The sequence below is a fragment of the Mustela lutreola genome, chromosome 9, assembly GCF_030435805.1.
Source record: "Mustela lutreola isolate mMusLut2 chromosome 9, mMusLut2.pri, whole genome shotgun sequence".
NCBI classification, from domain to species: Eukaryota; Metazoa; Chordata; class Mammalia; order Carnivora; family Mustelidae; genus Mustela; species Mustela lutreola.
In genome coordinates this window covers 14919694-14927457 of record NC_081298.1, presented here as the reverse complement: position 1 = coordinate 14927457, position 7764 = coordinate 14919694, and positions in this window count along the sequence as shown.

Genomic DNA, 7764 nt, shown 5'->3' with positions numbered 1-7764 from the left:
CCATTGTTGGAAGTAAGTGATGGGACAGACATAAGGCATCCAGCTCCGTGTCTGGCAGGCAGGGGGTCGAAAACAGTAGCTCTCATTTTTATTATAGCTTCCTTCCTGCGTGTCTGGAGCTCGGAAGGAGGGATCAGGCACTTTTGTCACCTTAGATCTTGTCTCTGGGGCAGCCTGGCTCAGGCCAGGTGACCATCAGCCCCATCTGGTCCCATCCTCTATCGAAGACCACAGTTCTCTCTCCACAGCCTAGCAGATGCCATCTTTACCCTTGATCGGAGTCCCTCTGCCTCCTGCCCCATCCTCTTGAAACTGGCAGCTCAGAGACCCGGATCTTTGAGACCTTGTCCCTGACTTGCTGCACAGTCTTGATGTAGGCGCAGCCTATCTCTCTGAGCCACAGCTTCCTCACCTGTACAAAGAGGTCACTGGGTCAGGTAAAGGTGAGGACCCCTGCTAGCACTGACACCCCTCAGAGTATAGGAATTCCCATGCTCTCTGCACCCTCCTGGGCCCAACCTCAGGATGGTCATTCTCCCAAGAGAGGAGAGCCCTCATACTCATGGGTCTACATTAGCTAGCTCCAGGGAGGTCTCTCAGAGGCAAGATGAGAAAAGGGATCCTCCTCAAATGGGGACATGCTAGCTAACTTCTGACTCCAGAACGGCCCTGAGGCTCGACACATTTGTGAAGGCTTCTTTATCTGAGGCCCAAGGATCCCTAATGGGATCTATGAACCCCAGGAAATGGTATGCAGATAACCTCTGACTTTTCAGAGGAGTGAGTCCATACCTCTATATCTCTCATCACAATCCCAAAATGGTTGGGACTCTGGGTTAAGACCCAGTGGAAACCCAGTGCATGCCTCTATCCCTTAACCTTGAATTTCCTTGTCTGTGTTGAAAGGCAGGACCTAGACTCTGGGGCAAAGGCAGCAAAGGTCCAGCTTTGTGGTAGAAGAGTGAACAGACCGGGAGAGCTTGAATGCCCTCCCCACCAATAACCCTGTCCAGCAACGATTTGTGAATATGGCAGAGATGCACCAGGGCATTTCCGGCAATCCCTCCAGGGCTCAGAAGAAGGCATCCCACGTATCAGATTGCTAAATCAGATTCCTCTCTAGAGGAAATGATTTTGGTCCCTGACAAGACTGATAAGAGATCACTCAAGATTAAGATGTATATTCAATAAAATGCACAAACGTCAAATGACTGTTTGATGAGTTCTGATAAATGCGCACAGGTAAGCAGTGTCCCAATAAGATACAGGATATTTCAGCCACCCAGAGAGTTCCTTTATAATCAATCTCACCACCCTCTCTGGTCCCAGCCCTAGAAAGCCAACGATCTGCCTTCTTTCGCTATAGATCAGTGTTCCCTGCTCTGGCATGTCAGGTATATGGAATCATATTTATGGACTCTTCTGTGTCCAGCTCCTTTGGCTCAATGTAATGTTTTCGAGATTTATCCATGTTGTCCCCCGTGTGTGCAGTTTGTTCCTTTTCACTGCTACACAGTATTCCATCATGTGAATATACCACGATCTGTGTATCCGTTCTCCTGTGGATGGGTATTTGCATGGGTTCCAGTGTCAGGCTGTTATAAGCTGACTGCTATGAACGTTCTTTTCAAATCTTCCCATAAATATTTGCTTCATATTTTTTTTTTTAAGATTTTACTTATTTATTTGACGGACAGGGAAAGGGAGAGAGGGAACACAAGCAGGGGGAGGGGCAGAGGGAGAGGGAGAAGCTGAGCAAGGAGCCTGGTGTGAGGGCTCCATCCCAGGACCCTGGGATCATGACCTGAGCCAAAGGCAGACGCTTAATGACTGAGCCACCCAGGCGCCTCTGCTTTATATTCTTTTGGGTAAACACTTATGAATGGAATTTCTGGTCTGAGTAAGCGTATATTGAACTTCTATAAACAGCCAGGCTTCCTAAGGGCTTGTACCATTTTGTATTCTCTCCAGAAGAGTGTGAGAATTCTGGTCATTCCGGGGCACCTGGATGGCTCAGTTGATAAAGCATTGGACTCTTGATATCAGCTCAGGTCACAATCTCAGGGCTGTGAGCCCTCTGCATTGAGCATGGAGACTGCTTAAGATTCTCTCCTCTCCCTCTGCTCCTTCCTCCTTTCCCCTACCCTCCACCAATACTCTCTCTTTAAAAAAAAAAAAAAAAATTCTAGGTGTTTCACATCCTCACCAACACTTGATATTGTCAGGGGTTTCTTTTGTTGTTGTTGTTAGATATTTTAGTACGTATGAAATGGTACCTCATTGTGGTTTCAATTGCCATTTTTCTGCTAATGACATTGAGTATCTTTAATGTGCTACTGGCCATTAATATATGTTCTTTTGTGAAATGTCAGTTCAAGTCTTTGTGGTTTTGTGTGTGTTTAGTCTTTGATTGAGTTGTAGATGATCTTTACATATCTTAATGCTTTGTGTGCACTCTTTGTCAGATTTAAGTGTTCTTGTCAGGTATGTGTCTTGTAAATACCATTTTCTATCTACCTGTATCTGACCATCCTTCCTAATGGGTGGGGCATGCTGTACGTAGATATGCATGTCCAGCCTTGGGAAAAATGTCCCAGGTAGAGCAGGAAGTGAAAAGGACCGTTTCAGCTAATGTGTGGAGCGTGATTCCATTTTTTAAGAAGTTTAAAGGAGATGCCAAGTGAAGTGTGTGTGCATTGTTGGTAACTGTACAGTGTGAAATACCACTTTTTATCATGTTTTCTAAAAATTCAGAATTTTCTTTTACTTTTTTTTTAAGCTATGTCATTAGTACACCGAACAATTCATTGTTGTTCTGGGGAAAGGGCATATGTCATGAATTGAATGTCTCCAAATCTGGATTGAATACCAGAGGAAAAACACCTTTCTTTTTTAGTTTTGAAGAACTTCCTCTTTGTTCCCAGAAGGAAAGATTCCTTGGTGTTGACAGACATAAGCCACCTTGGCACAAATGCCTTGTGGTGTGGAAAAACTAAAATTCATTTTTTATGTCCTCTTCTCCCTGTCTGCCCTCCACAGAGTCTTGACCCAGTCAGGTAATCTGGACATTCCAGTGTCACCATGGAGATCATACTTCCAGAAAGTTCTTTTTTTTTTTTTTTTTTTTGGCTTGTGGATCTTCAGATGGATCATTCTGCCATTTTCCTTTCATTTCCTGCAGGTCAGTGTTGGCTTGTGAAATGTTACCGAATAACATGCCAAATGTGAAGGGTCAGCCCTCACTCGGGATTTTCCCTGTTCAGTGCATTCCGTGAAGACTTCATTGGGTTTCACAGTGGTTCTGGCTGTGGCAGTCCATTGAAGAAGGGAGTTTGAAAGTTGTTGTCTACTGTTAACGATCGTCTGCCCGTGTCTTTCCTGAAATACCATGATTGCTTATGAAAAGTATCTTTAATAAAGCTGCATACAATTTGGCTTAGAAAAAAGACAAAAATAAACCAAAAGAAGTTTAAAAAATACATACTGAAATCATTTATACAGTGCTTCCTGGAGGCCGAGCACTGAAAAGTTTACTTGAATTAATTTATTTAATCCTCAAGACAACTCTGTGAGGGTCGTACTATTATTAACTCCATCTTCTGAATAAGGAAACGAAGGCAACTGGTCCAACACATTCGGCAAACAAGAAACAAAGTTAGGATTCCAAACCAACCAGACTGACTGACTTCAGGGCCCTGCACTGGCTGCCTCTGTGAGCACAGGAAACGTCTGGAAAGAATCACAAGGAACTGTTGTCCTGCGGTTACCTCTGGGGAATGGGATTAGGAGAGCGAGGGGATTTTTTTTTCCCCTTGATACTCTGCGGTATTCAAGTTTTATTTTAGCAATGAGCCTGAATTATTTTTATAATTACAAAAAATGTTTTTAACACAGAGCATTTATTTGCCAGGGGTTTTTGTTTGTTGGTTTGGTTTTTTCTTAATCTGAGTATGTGGAGCTAAAAATGGAGCTAAAAATGCAGGGAGGAGTCTCGGGAGGCCGGTGAGCACAGACACCTGCCATCAAGGAGCTCTGTGGGGGGGGGGGGCGGGGTTGCTGGGGATACTGTGGGGGCACTCTGTTGGGGGGAGCTGTGAACGAGGCTGAGGAAGAGGAATCGAATGCCATCCCTCCTGGGCCGCTGTTCACAAACCTGGGGGGTTTGTGGAAACACAGATTGCTGGGCCCACTCCCAGAGGGGTGAAGTGGTAGATCTAAGGCAGGACCTGAGAATATGCATTCCTACAAGCTCCAAGGTGTCGCTCCACACTCAGGACCAGAGCTCTAGTCTTCTCGCTTGGACAGCATTTTAAGTTTAGGAAGCATTCAAACATCACTTCGTCCTATTGGATCCTCCCCATGCTCTGAGAGAGAAGCAGGCAGGCAAGAGAGGGGCCCCGGAGGAGCCTGAGAGGTGTGAAGGAGCTGGGCCTCCAGGAGCACATCCAGTAGTCCGCCCAGCCCCGCTCCCTTTGCAGGGCGTCTCTCCAGCCATGTTCCACTCCCACCCCGCTGGCCTGCCCACCAGGTTCCAGCCTGGGGGGGGGCCTTCTTTCTTTGGCTCTGGGGTCACCGGGCTGGTCTGCAGCCTCGAATTTGCACTCTCCCCAGAACACTGCAAGTCTGGCCTCCTCCTCCTCACTGGGACCTCAGCTCAAAGATCGCCACCTGGAGCAGTCTCCCTTCCCGAGCCCTCCTGAAGTTCTCCCCCTCTCTCCCTCCCTACACTGCCAAATACGGTAGCCAAAAACCACGTGGGGCTGTTTAACTTGTAATTCATTAATGAAGGAATCATTAAGACAATATTTAAAATTCAATTCCTCAGCCACACAAGCCCCATTGCAAGGGCTCAGTAGCCCCATGTTTGGCTACTAATATTGGACAGCGCAGATATATACATGCTGCCGAAGCGAGCACTTGACAATGCCACAGAAATTCTCCTGGACAGCACTGCTCCGACCTTTATTTTATTATCTTCTTAGTATCAATCACTATTTGAAACTTTATCTATTTACTTGTTTGTTGTCCGCCTTCCCCTACTAAAACAGAAATGGAAGACGAGGAGTACGATTCTCTTTCTTACCACCGCACCCCCATTGCCTGGTATAATAGTTAACGTATCTCTGAACTGGATGTTCAAGAAATACTCACTGGGAAGGTATTTTTCAAGCACCTGCCAAGAATAGCGACAGAGGTCACCCTGAGATCCTCTTGTTCATCTGGGAGAAAATGGACCTGACTGTCCTCTGTGTGTTGTATGGTGGCATTCTTACTTTCCTCGGCCAGCCCCTTCCACGAATCCCCACCCCTGCCCAGCTACCAGGGAAAAAACTTCACCTGCCTTGTGCCCCCTGCTGGGGCAGGGGAGTTCCAGGGTAGCTGCGGAAGGTTTTATTCAGGAAAAAGACTCTTCTGGGACCTGGGAAGGGCAGAGCAGGGCCTGGGGGCAGGTGGAGATGGCACTGGCCAGAGCAGAGCAAAGAGCAGGGAGCAGTGACTCATGGCGTGGACCTGCGGGGTTTTTTTTTTTTTTTTTTTAATTTATTTATTTGACAGAGAGAGATCACAGTAGACAGAGAGGCAGGCAGAGAGAGAGAGAGGGAAGCAGGCTCCCTGCTGAGCAGAGAGCCCAATGCGGGACTCGATCCCAGGACCCTGAGATCATGACCTGAGCCGAAGGCAGTGGCTTAACCCACTGAGCCACCCAGGTGCCCCGGACCTGCGGGTTTTAAATGTGCTCGATGTACCCTTCAACAAAGAACCACCACCTTGCCCCCTCTTCCCTTCCATACCTTGGGCTTTGCTTTTGTCCGGCTTGTGGGTTTCCCAGTAAAAGTTTCTTTGAAAAAGTTCAACTTGGTCCCTGATGGCTTGAAGGGTAGAAATACAAGTGGGGCACACTCTGGGATCAGGGACACCTGGTTCAAACTCTAGCTCTGAAGTTCTGTGACCTTGACAACTGGGCTCTTCTGAACCTGTTTTTCCTTCTGTAGGTTGAGGAGTTTAAACAAGACAATGCAGGTGCAAAGCATAGCATGGTCCCTGGCACGTTGGTGTTCTGTGATTGATAATTTTCTTCTCTCCCTCTTCTTGCTACTTTGGGTCCAAAGATCCAGAAGAGTAGATAGCCCTTGAAGAGAGCAGCTTTGCCAACCAGAGAAACTGAGAAGAGCTTTGAGCCAGAATAGGATAGAAATGCCAAAAATCATGGGGAACCAGAGAGGCAGAGAATGCAGAGAGAGGTGTGGCATTCAGAAAGGGGATGGGGGGACTGGCTGAGGCTGCAGCCTTTCCTGCCCTCCTTGGCTTTCCCATCTGAGACCATGTCTCGTGCGCGTTACCAAGGATAAGAAACAGCTCCATGGCCAACCTCTGCAGAAGATACTGTCCTTTTTAAACATTCAGATCTGGAAGGAACCAAGAGGGCTGCAGGCTCTGAGTTCCCTGCAGGACACCTGGGCTCAAGAGCCCCCCCCCCCCAACACACACACATAATTGCCTTGTACCCAGTCCTATCAGATTCTGAGAACCACATATCCTCCCTGGTCGCCTGGAATCAAGGAAGACTCCCTGACTTTTCTCAGCCTAAGCTTGCTTGGCAGTGTTTCTCTCCCTCCAGTGTTACTTGGATTCTTATTTTCTGTTCTTGGGTTGATGGATATTTGTTTTGCTGAACCAATGAGCCCTTTGTAAGTCTTCGATCCTTTAAAGGAGGCAGGTGCAAACAAAGAAGCAAGGGCTAGTTATCCATCTGTGGGACATTTGTTCTTATCCAAAGGGTAGAGGGGAGAAGAGGAAAGGGAAATGAGAGAGGGCGAGTTGGGAGATGGGCAAGGGAACCAACAGCTGTCAACACCGACACTCAGCTGGTGAGTAGTCGGGCCGGTCTATGGCCAATGCCTGAGGAACAGAAGCAGCTTCTTAGGCTGGGGTTGTGGGTCTTCCAGAGAGAGGAAGAGGTCTTAGAGGAAAGGAGGAACTTATGGAAGGGCAGGCTCGGTTCATCAGGCCAAGAGCCAGGTGCCAAGCGCCAATTAGGGCTCTGAGACCCAACTCCAAGTCAGAGCTCCGGGCGCCATCCAGTGGCCACTAGGGAGACTACAGGGGGAAAGAGCCGGGGAGGAAAGAAAAGCCAGAGAAGGCGGTCCTGGCCGGTGCTGGGCTGGAGTAAAGGAGGGAGCCACCCTGTGCCCTCAGTGCTCCCCTCATCTGTTGAGGACTCTCTTCTAATCAAAATCCCCAGGTTCCTGCCTCATCCGGCTGGGGCTCTCTCACTGCGTGACTTTGGGCAAGCAATCCCGTCCTCTAGATCTGGTGTGCCAATGAGCACATGCCTGGCACTGTGCCACTTCAGCTCACCTGTGGGGAAGATCTCAGTCATCCTACTCCCCCATACTCCAGTCACCCCTGACCCACCGGCGTGTGCCATGCAGAAACTCCAGCCATGAATTTGGTCTGGGTTCCGGGCCTCCTCCTCCAGGATCTCTTTCAGCTTACCTGCCCTTACACACCTGCTCCATGTTCTCACCTGAAGGTCCCTCCTTCTGCTGCAGGGATAGTCGGGGGCACCTCACTGCCTCAGGGGTGAGCTACCTGTCCCCACCATGGGCTTTTCTCAATTATGTTTCTCCCCCCCTTCAAGCCTAGCAATGTGCAGGGCATCGACGTGCTTCAGAGGTCTGCTCTGAGGTCAATGTGTGGGGCTTCAGACCCGTGTGTAGGCAGAATAACAACCACTCCTCCCCCGCCAAAGATGTCCACACT